Here is a 17,217-nt window from a genome sequence, read left to right as displayed (position 1 = left end):
TGGGCCATTTTGACAAGTATCTACTGAGCAATCACATCCGCGGGATGCCGTACCCTTTAATATAAATACAGGACTTCCCAAGTGCTTTCAAATCTAAACAACTAAAAAGATGAGAGGGAAACAATGTGGTCTTCTGTCCTGCTTCTCATCCTGAAGGTTGAGCTACAGAAGCGTGGGAATAACTAAAGCTTCTGAGCCCAAAGCTCCCCCCATCCCTCCCCTCCTTTCAAGATGCCAAGTAGCACTGTGAGGTGCAAAGACTTCTTAATCGAATTAACTAAGAAAGCTCTAATCTAATGGCAACAACAGCGGCCTGGTTTAAGCTCCCTGTTCTTGGCTGGGACAACGGCCTGGGAAGTGATTGCCAGATCTTCCTATAGCCACAGTGCCTACCAGAACCTGATCTTTCACAGTTTCTAGGCAAAGCTGCATCCCAAATGATCAGATATGAAGATAACACAAGGCCTTTATTTCAAGGATGTGTTAAAGAATTTTTATTACCAGATCGCTTATTCTAATGGTTTCAACCTAATATTTAAGAAACTGACTTCTGTCACACCACCCCTTCCACAGAACTCAGCATTTTGCAGAGCAGCTTTGAGCATCCTTTCAAAGTCTTCTGTTAAAGAAAAATATATCAAATTGTAATTGATGTGCCCATCAAAGCCAGTGGTTCTAAAGTAACCAGATTTAACATAAGTCACAGAGTAGTACATTACCTAACTGAAGGGTTTTCTTTTTATAAAATGTAAATGTCTTCATCTTTTTATATGGCTTAACTTAAAAAAAAAAAAAAAAACAAAAAACTATTTCATTGATAGCTAAAACCTCCTATCAAACAAAAGCCAGTATCACCAGCTTTCACAAGCAGCAGGTAACCCTTGAACAACACCTACCAAGACTCAAGTCCGGCCATTTGGTGTCCAGAACAATGCAAAAATATTTCTCATACATTTTAAAGTGCTTCATAGCTTCTAGAAGGCATTAGAGAAACTTCAGTCTGGACTTGTATTTCTCCCATTCATTCTAGCTCCTAAAGCATGTCACTCATTGCAACAACTACATCCTTTCCTTTCTACCTTTTCTATCACTTTTGTTTCCATGACTGACTGCAAACTCTCTTGCAACTGTCTTTTCAGGAGAGTCATACAAGACTTGTAAAGATAACAGTAACAAATCAATGTAATTTCCAGTATTTTTAATGTACTGACGCATAGCACTCCTTCTCTCCCAACTTAAAGAGTTTTATTTTGGCTCGGCCATGACCTTACAAGCCATTTTAAATAGCAATTGCAATGAAACTTGCCTAAATCCCTCTTAAGCTCCCAAAAAAAGCCAAAGAACTAGGAACTGAGGCAAGGTTCTGTTCTCCTTCCAAAGCTAGCACAAAGTGATTGCAGAGAGCATATAAAACAGTACTAACTTTCCAAATGTTTTTCCAAATGTTTTCCACCAGCTGCTGTTAATACCTGCTCAAAACTGCTCTGGAGATTAACACCACCACCACCACACCAACCCACACACACACACAGCAAAAAAAAAAAAAAAACAGAGAAAACCCCACAAACTAGCATTTTAAACCCCTCCACGAATAATAAACGCAAAACAGTCCAAAGTTAGGGCTGCCAGACTGTAAGTCTAAAAGGTGTATATATACACTGCACTGCTTCCAGTCATATCCTCATCATTATTTAGATCAGATTTTTTTACCTTACTGAACATAACCTTCCTCCTTTCCCAACCCCAATCTGTCACTGAGTAAAACAGGAAGGAAATTGTGGCAAAACCATAGAGTATTACACTTAATATTCTAATCCACTGCACCAGAAATAGGAGATTGCAGATACGATGCCAAAACTTAATCTGCCTGAACTATATGCAGCACTTCTAAGAAGATTAAAATATTTAATGACATTTCCTGTAATAAGAGCTCATGTTCCCACACAGCCAATTAGATTCTACCTATTTTCTACTTCTGATTAGACAAATTATAATTATAGTAAACTGATACACATACACACACTATCTAAATGATGGTATAGATCATTGGCCCCTGTGTACAGTTGATTATAAATCATTTCACATCATCAAAAAAGGTGATAGAACTATAACATATGCACTTTTGAACACTTGCAAAAAGAGTTGCTTGCAATGCCGTCGCAGGTTGTTCCATAATAAATGTGATCTTGTTCCACTCCATACAAAGCGAGAAAGAATTCAGGACTGACAACTGCAGCCATGAAGCCTGTCCCGCACAGAATGACTGGACTAGTTGTGTTTCCTTGTTTTTTGTGAGACTGTTGCATTCCAGTGTTTGAGCTGCTCAATTCAGTGCATGCTTTTAGCTTTATTCTCCCAGCCATAAAATACAGAAGTCTGCTTATTTCTGTTAGTGAAAAGTGTGTCCCACGGACTCAGACTTGGAGCTTGAAATAGAACATCGCATGTTATCAGACTTGCAATAAAACTATCACAATTAGCCAAACTGAGAAGTAATATCAGAAAAAATCAGTTTTGGTTTTACTTCTGTATTGACAAAATGAAGTAGACTATATCGTCTCAGGTCCTCCCATTCTGACCCTTTGAAAACACATTCCCATTTTTTTGCCGATACACAGAAATTTCCTGTTCAAAAGCATACATTTTAGAAAAAGAAATAGCTATTCCTGGAAGTGCAAAAACCACCAGAGAGGAAAACAAGGCAGCAAGGGAACCTAGGTGACCAATATAGACACAGCCACACAAGTGGCATCACATTAGAGGCAGGTTTGCAACTGCTGCAGACTTTTGGAAGAACTGGAAGTGCTTACAGAACCTCAAATCCCACTGAATGAAAAAAGAAATCAGTCTCCAAACTAAAAAGACACACAGTATATTTCCCTTACACGCAATCCTAATTGTGTTTAAAGCTCAAGTTTTAAAGAAAACCTCTTGCCCACAGAGAGAGAACCACTGGAACTAATCTTCTCCCAAAAAAGAGAATAAAGCCTGTGTGAGATTACTTCAGGCTCCACAGATATCAAAGAGAATAAACCAGGAAGTGAAATAGATACAGTCTAACTCCATTATTGAGAGGCACAGAGAGGAAAGATTTAAATAATTGATTTTTCTTTACACAGTGGAAAAAAAATAAGCATGGTAACAAAGCCTGATTTAACCTATCCTGCCAAATAACAGGACCATCTAGTAAAGTGCAGTTACAGTCATGAAATGATACTGGAGTCACTTTTGTGCCTCTAAAAGCAATTAGTTCTCTAAAAGCATTAGCTCTTACCATGTTAAAGGACCTATTAGCTAGACCTATAACCCTGTTACTTGCAAATATAAGGCCTACAGCACAATTCAGTAATTTTGTTTATGCTTGAAGGAAACTGGCACGCATTCATAGTCAATTTATTACAATATAATCCTTACATTCAGAATAAATCATAAATAAATTTGTATGAGCGTTCTCAAAGAGAAGGCAAGGAAATCCATGTAGGAGGCTAAAGAGGTTTTGTCAGGAAATTAGTTTAATTGTGTAAATAAATCACCAACAAAGATCAAGGAAGACAAAGCAGATACAGGTGCTCTCTCTCAGAAGCTGGATCAAAGAGGGAGAGGAGGGAGCAGAACAGGCTGAGGAGAGCAGCATCGGCAAGGCGGGCCAGTACTCAAGTAGACTGAGGGACACAGGTCTGTTCAGAAGCAAAACAGAGAGGATGCTTTTAAGAAGCATCCTTAAAGGCAATGGGGTAGGAGAGAGGAGGCCTCAAGGATACTGCAAGGGATTGACTAATCTGGGTTTAGTTGGGGCTCAGCATTAGGAAGGAGGTGTTTGCAACCAGCTTCAAAAGTAGTCACTGGGATTTCACCTGCTCTGAGAGGTGCAAAGACAACAACAACACAGGAGGCAAACCTGCTTTGAGGAACTCCTCTAGCAGGAGTTGGGCAGTGTACCACAGCCGAGGCAGACAGCAATGCAGGTCTGCCCTTATCCAGCTGTTTCCTTCCTTCCTCAGTGACAACCAAAGGTAAGTAATGGGTTCAAACTGGAACACAAGAGGTTCCACTTAAATATGAGAAGAAACTTCTTCTCAGTGAGCGTGACGGAACACTGGAACAGGCTGCCCAGGGGGGTTGTGGAGTCTCCTTCTCTGGAGACATTCAAAACCCACCTGGACACATTCCTGTGTAACCTCATCTAGGTGTCCCTGCTCCAGCAGGGGGATTGGACTAGATGATCTTTTGAGGCCACTTCCAATCCCTAACATTCTGTGATTCACACCCCCGCCCCACAGACCCACCCCACAAAGACAGCAGCAGAAAAGTCCACTGTCACCTCAACAGAAGAGATTGAAAAGTGCACTCAGTCAAAATTCTTACTTTTTATGTTTGAGGGCAACTGCAAAAGCCATGAGCCTTTGCAACATCTCCTTTCCTAGCAAATTCCTTCTTCTAAGCAAATATTCCTGGGAAATACCTGTTCCTGGGGTGTAACTTTTGAACTGCCTGCAGTCCTCTCTTACCTACGCTGACAAGCACTTCCAGAGGCTTAGTGTCCTATAACCCAGCGGGAATGCCACTAAATGAAGCAAAATTACATTAATATATTTCCTGCCCACTTGTATTTCTGGCAGTTTTTAAATGTCAGTAGACAACCAAGCAAGCAGGAAGCAACCCGGGACCACAGATTCTCTCCTTCCCTCTCCCTCTTCACTACCATCTCGGTTTTCTGAGCATCAGCCAAAAAGATATAAAAACATGTATTTTTTTTCAACCAAGTGCCCTACAAAGCTTTAGTGGTAGTTGTATGTGCAGGTGCATCCCTTTGCTTACAAATTAAGTACACAGATGTACAGCTACCAATCTGAATACACAGATCCATTCAAGTGCAAGTTTGGAAGCCACTGGCAGTCCTAACATAAAAGCCCTGGTGTGCAATTTAAGAGCTCCAGCTGCTCTGTTGTTTCACCATCCCAGACAGAGGTGACACCACAGAAGAAACAACGTGTCTTCTGATGTGTCAGGTTCTAGAGGAGCAATGCAGAGGACAACCCAGATTACCCATGGTAAATAATCCATTCTCAGAGTCAGGGTCTCCCTTGATAATATGCCACCCATCACTAAATGCCTACTGTAGCATTCACTACAGTGCCACCTGTCCACAAGGTCTGAGCATCAGGACTTGAATACAAAACCAAAACTTCAACGGTAAGGATTTAAGAGGTTTGGTTTTGTTCCAGGAGGGGGGAAAAACAAAGAGAACACAACACAAAACAAACAATGGGAGAAAAACAGAAAAGAAACAAACACTGGAAATTAAGTAAACAAAACACGCAAATTAAATAACCAATCACTTAATAGGAATAACTGTTCAAAATAAAAAACAAACCCTAAAAAAAAAAATCCCATATGTCTTTTATTATTAGTCAATCATAATTTTACACATGTAATCCTTGATTCTCATTTCCACTAACAGTATTACATTTTTTTGTTCTTTATTCTCAGACTTGATTCATTTTTGGCATAAGCAGTCTCCTTTCCCTGTGGGTACATGGGCAGCGAGTTCAAAACTTAACATGGTCATGGAAGACTGTCATCATACTCTAAGGCAGTAATAGAAAATGTCCAAGACTGGTCAGAAAGGGAAGGCTGACAGTCACTGCTTGCTCTGCAGCCGAAAAAAACAAATGTGCTGCTAGTAAAATGAGAAAAAAAAATGGTTCCAGAATTATGGAAACTGAAGACCAAAAGAGCTCTTACCAGCTTTAGTTTAAATCACACTCATTACAATGAGGACGCAGACAGGGACTGTGAGAATTCTGGGATTTAAATATTAAATACTTGAAGTAAAACAAAAGTGTCACTGTTTAGATTTATAAACTTTAGATAATTCTTAATAGAAATTATTTAGGAAAATCCTTTTGGTCTCCTTCCTAACCAATATCCCTTTTTCTACCAGCATCTTACAAACATGAGAGATACCAGTTTCCAAATCAACATATAGGTGACACCTATGTTTTTTCAGCTGATAACGTTACCTGTGATTACTGTTCTAAAACAGTATCATTGGAAGATGTCAATCAGTTATACAAAGCAACATCAATCTGATTTTTTACAAATCACTGCATCACTACTATTAGCCATTACTCTTACCCTGCATTCCCAAACAAAACACTTCAGTGGAGGGTTAATTGCCACCAAAAAATGCAAGTAAAAAATTAGATTGTACTCTCTTAACTTCCCCCATGTATCTAGAGGTTAAATCCCTGACTTTTAACTTTAGACATATTCCTTTGTGTAAACAGGGTAAAAATAGCACATACTTATAACACTAAGTAGCTATGATTACAGACCCCAGTAATAATCAAGGAAAATGAAATACAATGCTTCACATATAACACATTAAACCTGAAATAAGGCACAATCCATATGCAGCTGCTTCTATAAACATGAAATCATATTTTATTTTGCCATATGTACACACACTGTGTACAAAAGAACAAGAGCAATGTTATATACTCTTGAATATTACTGTCCTTGATTTTTAGTTACAGGACCAAGATCCCGATGCTAGACATCTGTACTTTCCATTATGAGACGCATCTTCTACAAATGAATACCATATGGTTTTTACACAGTATCATACATACACAGAAAAAAAAAATGTTTAATGCAATTTTAAGTCACATACGGAAACTCCATTTAAATTACTTTGAAAACATTGTGACAGTGATCCAAGCCTGCAGTGTGGGGAGAGGGGGAGGGAGGAAGTAAAGACAGCCTGAACAGGCCTGACCTGAGCGCACAGAGCAGAGACATTTCCAGACAGCAAAGGGAATGAAGTGTGAGGCAAACCAGAGCAGAAGCTGGAAGGGCCCCACAAATCCTTCATTCCCAGCTCCAAAGCTGCACTGCCCAATACTCAGTCTATCCCCAACCCTCACGCCGCCTCGCCATGCTGACCAGGACCCTGCTGGCTTTCCAGCTCTGAACCACTCCCTAATGCACCCTGAAATTTATGGAACCAGCACATACCAACAGTGCTGGGGAGGCAATGAAGGTACTGAATATCTCTGGGCCTGTTACGGGTGACAAACACATCCTTGGAGCTCAGGCAAGGTGACACAGTTGAGGCCCTTCCTGCCAGAAGTATTAAACACCTTCTTAATATTTTCTGCACTGAAAACGCACACTTGCTATCTTAAAAGTTTCTTTGGATACAATAAATACTTGATTGTATAAGTAGACAATTCTATCTCAGAGGAGAGAGAATAAATCCCTCACCAAAATAAGGCACCTGGACAAAGCCTTACATTCACAAAGACAATACAAGTGATAACACATTGACACAGAAATGGAAATATACACCTGTCAGCATCAGAAGGGTTTAAAACCTACAATGTAAGACAACAAGAGCAATGGCAAGGGAAGTCGAAACTCTGTAACAGAAAATTTACAACACATTTTAACATAAAGATGAAAAGGAGTCTTTCAAAGAAAGACAAATGCCCATATACCTAAATTATACCATTTTCTCAATTCTCTAAATACAAAACTGGTGAATATACTTCACAGCTTCTGCCACCGTTGTTGTGTGTTTTCACCAAAGGTGCTCAGATCTTCCTCTTTGAAAGTCAGGAAGTTGCAATGAGGAATTTAGGGATATTTTCATTGACTGTGCCCTCTAGGCAACTGACCTAATTTTCCCTTTTTTGATATTTCATGACAACTCACTTGGAACCAAATCAGTTAGAATGATTTGCAAGTCTCAGAATACGTCTTTTTATTACCAAACACAAAATCTATTTTTTTAAAAAGAAGTAATACACTGAAGCTGTCCCTTCCACAAGAATGCCCCAAGTAATGCTTTTCAGTTCCACGTGCAGCGGCTCAGTTAACAGTGTTCACACCAGTGTAACCTCAGAGTGTCCCAGCGCAGTGCCCCCAGAGGCGACACAGCAAGGCCACTCCATCCTTTACAGTAACTTGCAAGAGGCAGGCAGCACCCACTGAGCACCCTTCACAGAGCAGCCTTAATCCACACCCCAACACAGCCACGTGCCAGACCTTGCGCATCCCATCCTTACAGGCAGACGCCCTTCAAAGACAGCATAAGCAGGAAGGTAGCCAGCCTGTCGTACACTCAGTGCAATTCAGGAGAATGTAAAGGGTATCACCATTTATGAGGAGAAAACATGGGAAAACTCCAGCTACCAGGACTGTCAGAGGACCACATGATAATATTTGACAGAGTCAACCAGATGCATAACTCAAGCAGGTCACCAGCCCAGTGAAAATCACCACCTTCTGCAGCCACAGCAAAGAATAATCCTTTATTCAGAACTCGTGATGGAATAATTCTTTACTCAGAAACAGAAATGCCTCTACATCCATGGAAAGGGCATCAGCATCATCTCAGCACTGCACCTCCAGCCAACAGCTAGGCTTTCTTCTGCTGGAGGTGACCATCAGACATCCAAAGTAACACAGTCACCCTTTGCGCATCTAAGCCACTTCCCACAAAAAAAAAAAAAAAAAAAAAAAAAAAAAACACATACAAAACAAACAAACAAACCAAACAAAAAATCACAACAACAAACAAACCAACCAACCCCACAATGTCACTGCTTTTTCCCTTGTACTGCTCATTCAACTTGACACAGCAAAAGATTTGGATTCCCAGAATTGTACAGAGGACTTTGAATTTCCCTTGTCATTCAGTTTTTCCTTAATGCCATTTAATTCTGGAGAATCATAGGAAAACACCTAACACCTGCAAGGCATCCTTTAAGGGAACCAGAATGCAGAGAATGACATCTGTCCATAAGTTAACCATACATGAGCCTGCCACAGCTCCATATGCCAGCCACCTTGTCCTTCTTTCAAGCTATCAGTCAGAGAAACAGAGGCAGGCAGACCTGGGGGTATCTAGCAGAAGGAACATGCAAGACATCTTGGCCACTTCTCCTTAACTGCATCAATTTCCTTAGTATTACTGAGAGCTCACTCAAATGGATAATGAGCAGGCAAAGTCCCACTGGCCTAGCAGCACCAACTTGCTGAAAACCATGCAAAGCAGGTGCTTCTGAGAAAGCAAAACCTGCAGCATGAGGGACCCTTGCTAACATAAAAACACAAAGCAATACCTTCTTCTGATTGTAAGCACCACAAGCCTCCTCCTTATGGATATAGATATGGATATAGATGCCCTTCTAGTAGCCTGGCACAGCTGATTGTCCCATGACCCTTCACGCTGCCACCCTTCTCAGATGGCAAGCAGCTGGAAGCAGACTGGATGGCACATGGACTTACAGAGCTGGAAGACTGTTAAGGAGATAGATGGTGGACTTCCTGAGGTAAAATTACCAAGATACTGTTTGATACACTACCCTGGTGGACAACTATCAGTGAGAGATACAGCATCCTCTGGGATCAAGACAAAGGCCTGGGAAATATCTGCTCTGCATCTCCAGAGCTAATGAGGCCAGCCACAAGGCAGCTTACACACATCAATAAAAGAAATGTCCTGCTCTTGATCTGGAGATGACATGGCCCTTGGAGAGTTATTGTAAGTATTTCCTGATTTAAAGTACTAGCAATGGTTTCTTGCGACAGCAGCAGCTTGAAATGGGACAAAGGATCATCTCTGACTAGCTCAAAAACAGTCACAGAAACAAAGTAATACAGTTAACAATAAAAAAAAAAAAAAATCAAAGCTTTAAAATACTACAGTTCCCTCATCAGTTACTATAAGCTGCAAAAGTGTTGCTCCTACTTGCAAAACCATCTTATGCTTTTAGGGTTTCACTGTATAGTTTTATTTTTTTCACCTTAAAACACAAAATCTAATTTCTTACTAATATTTTGACTCCGATGAATTTCATAAGTCTTCAGAAAAATATTACTGTAACTTAAACTACAGGTGAGTAAAAGTTCTTAAAACCAGACAGAAAATCATTCCGTAATTATATAAAGAAGGTATTGGCATAAATATATCATTCAATTAAGAAATGGAGAATACTTCTAAAAAATAAAATGAAGGGTAAGTACAAACCATGGTCAGCAATTCCAGCTCTAAAGAGAAACAGAGACTAGTTTCTCAGGCCAACATTGTGGTAGTATATGGCAATATCTTACTTAGGTTTTAGATGAAAGTGGCAGGGGAATGGCCTTTTTAATTATTGGAACAATAGTGTGTAAAATGAGAAATTGTCCACTTACTCTTCATTTCTAGATTTCGAACCTCCCAAATATTCTTAAGAACAAAGTTGGTGGGTTTTGCTGTTTGGGTTTGTTGTTGTTGTTTTGTTGTTGTTGTTGTTTTGTCTCGTTTTGGTTTGGTTTGTTTTTTTCAAAGATCACATAATATTGTGGGACATCTGATGCACACCAGAAAGCTTTTACAATTTTAACAGCTTTTAAGCAGTCCTCCAGAAGACTAACGGAACAGAGCACGGTACAAAAGGTACCAGCATTGTCCAGAATCAGAGGTTGTGCACCTGTGTCAATACCATAGCACACAGCGGGAAAAAAAAAAAACAAAAAAAAAACAAACAACAAACAAACCCAAAAGACCAAACCAGGTGGAAAGCAAGGTTTCTCAGCCTGGAAACACATATATTTAAAATGAAACTTCTCAAAAGAAATAACAACTTGTACTGTGGTCTGTAAAATCTGTATAAAATAATTCAGCCAATTGACGGTGAGTGAAAACAAAAGTCTCACTTGCACTCCCTAATACGGGATGACTGAACTACCTTTAACAATTACCTCGAAAGTTCAAGCAAGGACCCAAAACCAAAACACTGACACATCACACAGATTCTAATACCATACATCTTCATAAGCTGTTTTCTGATTTCAAGTACAAAGTGCCAAATACCAGCTTTCACAGCACGAAGCTCATAAAGTTCCCCATGAACTCTCAAGAGAAGCTCCTACTAACTATGAGAAAAAAGAAAACATTTTAGTTTGTTCTTGTACGCAGCATCCACAGTAAGAAGTTCAAACAAGTACAGCATTCAGCTTTTGCCTCAAAGAAGAACAAGTATCACAGTGTAAATATCCTTCTCTCAAAGGCGAAGGCAGGGAAGTTTTGAGTCACTTGGACATTTTAATTAGTACATAATATTTTCAGTGACATATTTGTATAATGTCTTATATATTTAATGTCTTAGACTCTTCTACCCTTAAAACAGAAAATATTACTGCAATGAAAAGTTAGGTTGTGTTTCCTATAGGAAATCATATGAGCTATTCTCATTATACTTCTCATTCCTGACAACTGTTTTGATGTATAACCTTGGGCACTACGAAACCAAAGCAATCTTTCTGGTGCAAAGTTCAGAACAAAGAAAGGTGTGTTTAAACAAAGCACCAATCAACAACCTTTCAAGAGCTTATCAACTGACAACCACCCACAATTTACAAGCTGCACTTTAATTTACTTCATTACAGTGTGCGGGAATCCAAGCTGGGCTTTTGTTTCTTTCGGTGCAGCAAGCTGCACAATGCCATGTGCAATGAGGGGAAGGCAGGTTATCTGCAGCTCCACAAGAGGAATGCAGATGTTCCCCACTGCATAACACGTGGGCATCCCAAGGATCTCTACTCATATCACAGCCTGCCTTTTGCATGTAGAAGCCAAGCACACGACTGAATCACTGAACAGTGTTAAGTCAGGACTAAATGAGCTGGAGATAAAGCTTAGGCTAGCTTCAGAGTCACTGCTAAAGGACAAGTTGTACTTGAACTGACTAAAAACCTGTCAGTACGACTTAAGCCATCAAATATCTTTTTAGCAAATCTGAACCAATGGAGTTAAATTAGATCAGATGAGCTTCTCACAGGATGTGGCCACAGCCAGTGCTAGGAGTCATAAAAATGAGTTATCTTGTCAAATCGCAGCACCATAATGATCACGTTAAGCTGGCACAGATGTAGCCTGCCGCCAGAGGGTGTGAAATCCCCTTCACCTGTGGGTTTCTGTCACTTCCCTTGCACCAGCATCACCATTGATGCAGTCACTTGCTGAGCTACGGTAAGAAACCAATCTGTCTGAAAACAACACTTGCAAAAAATATTGCTTTTGGTTGGATTTTTTTTGTTTTAAATTCAGCTCAACCTATGTCAGTTGACTCAGAAATGCCAATGCCAGGGCAAGAAAAACATTAGGAAAAGTGTAGGTGAGAGGTGGAAGGAAACTGCAGTTTCAGTGATGTCCGCACTCTTTTCAGCCTCATACGGCCATAACGTTCACCCACAGTCACTGCACACCAAAACTTCTGCTGGTTAGGAGGCACTCTGAGATGATAAGAAAAAGTTTCAGGAAACAGCACGGCATCTCTCTCCTGAGATAATACATTCAACAGAACAAGAAGATATTCCTCAAGTCTTTCTGAAAGACGGGCTTCTCAGAAGATGACACAGCCAAGCCACAAGAATGAGTTCAGTAGGACACAAAAGCTCACGCTGTAAATGGGTTGTAATGATGAGGATGACTATTCCCACAGTGAGAACACTGTCACCAGTGTTTCTTTATCTGGTTGTGGCAAAGGGAATCACACAGTGAGGCTCCAGGAGCTATGCTATGGATCTGTTAAATCCATCATCCCCTGGGCAGCTGCTGAAAGAGACAGTATCTTTCACCGGTAACCACAGCTCTGGTCTCTGCTGTGCCTGGCCAGCAAGTCACGGCTGCACGTGTGACAGCACTTGACAGGGTTTCATCCCTGTTCCGCAGCTGAGGCTTCTCCTTACTGCCCCAAGCCTCTTGCTTTGTAGCTGGGACCACAGACCCATAACCACAGCTATAACTGTGATTACTATGCGACTCCTTGGGCCACTATGAGCCTACAAGAGCTTTCTCCTTTATTTGTGCAGCTAAAATCTAACCTTGCATGCTCTCAAACCAGGGGCAAAGCTCCCTGTTACCTCTGAGATATAGTATACTCCTGGACCTTGCTGATGTATTTTATTAAAGGCAGAGAATTTCCTATAGAATATTTCATCAGTGGCAATGAGTCCCATCAGCTATTGTTCTGACAATTACACAGAAGTCAGCTAAAAACAATCAAGTGATTAAAAATAATAAAAATTAAACATTGCACTTCACAAAGCACACATCACAAAACATTAGGCAAAGAATTCTCACATATCCTCTTAAGTATTTTCCTGGTTTTCAAACAGGAAAGTGAAGTCAGAAGAGCTGACTTCCCTAAACCACTGTGAAAGCTGTCTGTGTGCTTTAGCAACTGGCAGACAGGAAAAAGAGGTAGTCTGAGGAGTGGTAAATTGAAGAATTGTACTGATGCTAGATCAAGCAAAACATGCCAACTGCTCTACTGCCATCTGGCACTGAGTATACATGATAAGACATTTATTTGCTGAAGACAGCATTATTCTTACCTTGATGCTTTCTCATGTGTGGCATACCTTCAATCATATTTCTAAGCAAGCTAAAAACATTCATATTTGCTCCTCCTTGAATACTCTACCCCAAACCATTTTAGTCCCACAACAATACCAGGGGCACAGCAAAGTAAATATTGTAATATGTTTTTACATATTTGTCACCCTTCAGCCTAAGGAGCCTCCCTAGGAAAGGATGTTGTAGAAAGATGACAGGTAAAATAACTGAAATGCTCATTAAAGTATTTCAGGGCTAATGGGACTGGGACGCTGTAGCAGAAAGGGCAGCGAACAGTCACAGAACAAGGGGGAATATTGAACAGCTTGTCCTCACAGGAAGGTATGACCAGGTGAGTAATTATTTCTGTGGACACTTTATTCTGCTGCAATACATGAGAGCTGGCACAGAACAATGACCAAAGAATAAGTTCATAGATCCAGCTTTTTGGAGAGGCACAGGGGTAAACTGCTGTCATAAAAATAAACCTCAGAAAACGATGGCTAAAATTCTACTTGTGAAATAAATCAAGCCTATCTATTTTTTACACATCCAAATGCTTAAAAAAAAACCAAAACCAACAACAACTACTTTTTTGTTTTCCTATTTATTTGGCAATATTTAAATTCCCTGGTTGAACATGATTATTTTAAGGCCAAAACTCCAAGACAGAGACAAGTTCATTGAAAAACCAGCAGCCCTCACAAAACAGTCCACCGGTACACTGGAAATGCTCAAAATTGATGAGTGTGGAATTTTTCTTCCCCTGGACAAGCAGATTTACTGAGGAGTGTGAAGTGACAGTCGGTGACCTGTGTATAACAGGAATCTGCAACACCACCTATGGCAGGAACCTCAATATAATCATGGCCTCCATTCAGCCGTAGTATTCCAAATCACATAAGAAAAAAAATGAAGGTGCACACTCAGTATCTCTAGTAAAAAAGCACTAACAATAGAAAAAGGTGCTGGCATTGCATTACCGACACATACCTGAGTAGCCTTTTAAAAACCTTGCAGCTTTCAGCTCCACCCTCACTAGTAACAGTTACGAAACAAAAGTAAAATATTGGCAGTAACAGTAGGCTATAACACTCTTTAATCAAGCATCAGTACAAGCAGACTGAATATTACATTAGTCTTATTTAAAAACAAGTTAAATAATTCTGCTCTTCAAAGAAAAAGAACTCAGAGAAACAATTAAAAAAATATTCATTTGATAACACACAGCACAAAGGTTGGAGTTCAGATTTACACAGCTCCTCTGGCACTTTGTTCATCAGAAGTACATTTAAATTCCAATTTTGCATAAAGTCTACATGATTATAACAGCACTTCTAGCAATACATTGTATTACGCTCTGTATCTCGTTTTGTATACACTCAAGAAAAAAAGGGAAAGCCCTTAATTAAAATGTTCAAAAGGCCTTTATGCTTCACATTCCTTATAGCTAGACAAGCATGACATCTTATTCTCTGTATGTCATTAAAATAAAAAGGAAAGCGTATATACCGAGGGCCCTGATTTTCTTCTTTTCTGCTCTGTAGCTCCACTGATTCAGCACAGTTATTCTCATTTTATATCTATTTAAGGGCCTGACCCAGAGTAGCAGTGAATAGACTGTTTTCACTGATAGCAGAAGGCATTAAATCAAATCCACACCCACGATGTTGGATAATCTAGGTCACATAGTGAAGTGGGCTTGTTGAAATAATGTTGTTTTATTATACTGACAGATGCTAAATAGATGTCTAAGCGCAAGACAGTGACCATATTTACACAACAAGGACTGCACTGAAAAAGAGCCTCGGCAAATCTAGGGCTCAGAAAGGCCATGCAAATCAACGTGAGTTCCACCAGGTTGTTTCGAAAAACAAGATAGCATGATTGCAATATGTACAATTGGCTGCGGTGGCAATTAGTAGCAAGGAAGCGATTTTACTTGTGAAGCTATAATAACACTTGTAAGACTGACAATGAAGCCCTGAATGTAATTCAGGCTGGTGGTGAAGGGTAAGCAAAGTAGCAGGACAAGTGTAAAGAAGGATGCCGAAAATGCTGAAGAAAAGTGTCACAAAAGGGATTCTCAGACTGAAGAAACAAAGAGGCTCAAAAGAATTACTTGCTTTGCCTACCACGATAAAATTGAGCAGCAACTTGTCGATAAGTAAGAGGAACTAGGAGGCCTTTTTGATCGATTGGAAAGACATAGCAAGAAACAAAGGCAGGAGCAAGACAAATTCAAAGAAGAAATATGGTGCAAACTGTGGGTAGTGAGGACTCCATGAAGCAGGAATCAAAGAAGCAGGAAATGTTGGGACACCAGATCTTGCTGTCAGTAGACCAAGTTACTGGGATTAATACACTGGTAACTAAGCAACACATTAAGGGTCTGCAGTATACTACATATTTATACATACGTGAAGTGCAAAAGACATAAAAGCAATTCTAAATAAAGCAACTTAATGCATTGTTGCCTGTCAGTTGTATTTGAAGATGTTGGTAAGCACCAGACAAGAAACACTGTTCTAAGTAGGAGGCAAATCCAAGGTAGGAAAGATTTTTCTAATGCATTTAGATGGAAGACTGTGCTCATGTAGAGCCTGCAAACTTAGCTGATAAAAAGATTACTATGATTCTGTAAAGTCAGATGTAGTGTGATAGGTACTAAGCTATGTATACTGGCATCAATAAAGACAGTTTATAAGGGTTAGGAACAATTAATGCTGCAATGATACAGAACACATTAAATCTGTGCTGTATTAGCAGATTGCAAATGAAATTGCAAAAGGCTGCACCAACTTAAGCCAGTTGTGAGTAATCAGCTTGTGAGTTTGTTGCTTGTACACTGAGCATTACATGTATCCCTCACAGTGCTTTAGTCCTTCATACTGGATTTCACTAGATTTCAATTCCAAGAGTGAGTCACTGGTGGGAAAAGAGGGGGAAAGGAATGAGGGCTTTTCTCTCTGAAGGAATGGAGATGGACATTGCCCTTGAAAAAAAGGCATGAATTCATGCTTACTACAAGGCTGCTTCTTGGCTTAAGATGCAAGCTATTAAGTCTCTAGATTAACTGAGCAAATATTTGAATAATGAATGAGGCAGATTATTCTGGTAAGGAAAGAATAAACTTCTCTTACATGTCTGATTTGCAATGTCTATTATGGTCAATATTTGGAAAAAAAATCATATATTGTGGGAAATTCATAGCAGAAGTCTTTGTCATTTTTCCAAGCTCAAAGGACTTCTGTCATCTGGTTTCTTTCTTAGGGAGATCAAGCAGTGAGTCAGTGATTTAGACCACAGCTGTATGTGGAAAATACCAAGCCTTTCAAGTGCCTCGCTTGTCATCCATCCCCACAGTGAACACAAATGCTACTGCTACTAAGTTAGGAAAGCCCATTCTTACAAAGACATATAAAAAATAAATATTCTGGTTTATGCTGACTTGCATAGTAACACACAAAAAAGGGCACTTCTCTACAACAAAACCTGAGACCCCCCAGTTTCACTGCCATACAGACCCAAGCATCTCCCAAAGTCACGCAGATTCAGTAATGATGTGGGACAGGGAGCCTGAGGGACCACAGGCCCTGGCTGGCAGGTGTCACTCGAAAAAGGAGACCTGAGGCAGCAGCAATCTCCTCTCATACTGCAGCCAAGGGTTACAGTACTCTTTCCAGAACTGATCTGGGCTTCAGTTTCATCTCAGAGAAACAACTCATCATTCTCATTTTGCAAGTGAGGACCAGCAAACCAAAAGCAAGATTTAAATAGGGCAAATAAGGGAAGGTGCAAATACTGCAAGGCCTCTGAGGAAG

The 17,217-nt window shown here is 40.0% G+C and overlaps 1 protein-coding gene across 6 annotated transcripts in view; it reads right to left on the bottom strand.

Annotated features, from left to right (window-relative positions):
* ARHGAP18 (Rho GTPase activating protein 18) overlaps positions 1 to 17,217 on the bottom strand; it is a 66,543-nt gene that overhangs the window by 44,749 nt on the left and 4,577 nt on the right. The gene's annotated exons all lie outside the window — the stretch shown is intronic.

Source organism: Streptopelia decaocto, assembly GCF_964273445.1.
Source record: "Streptopelia decaocto genome assembly, chromosome: 3".
Lineage (NCBI taxonomy): Eukaryota > Metazoa > Chordata > Aves > Columbiformes > Columbidae > Streptopelia > Streptopelia decaocto.
Note: the sequence above shows the minus strand (reverse complement) of the source record. Positions and strands in the feature narration are given on the sequence as shown.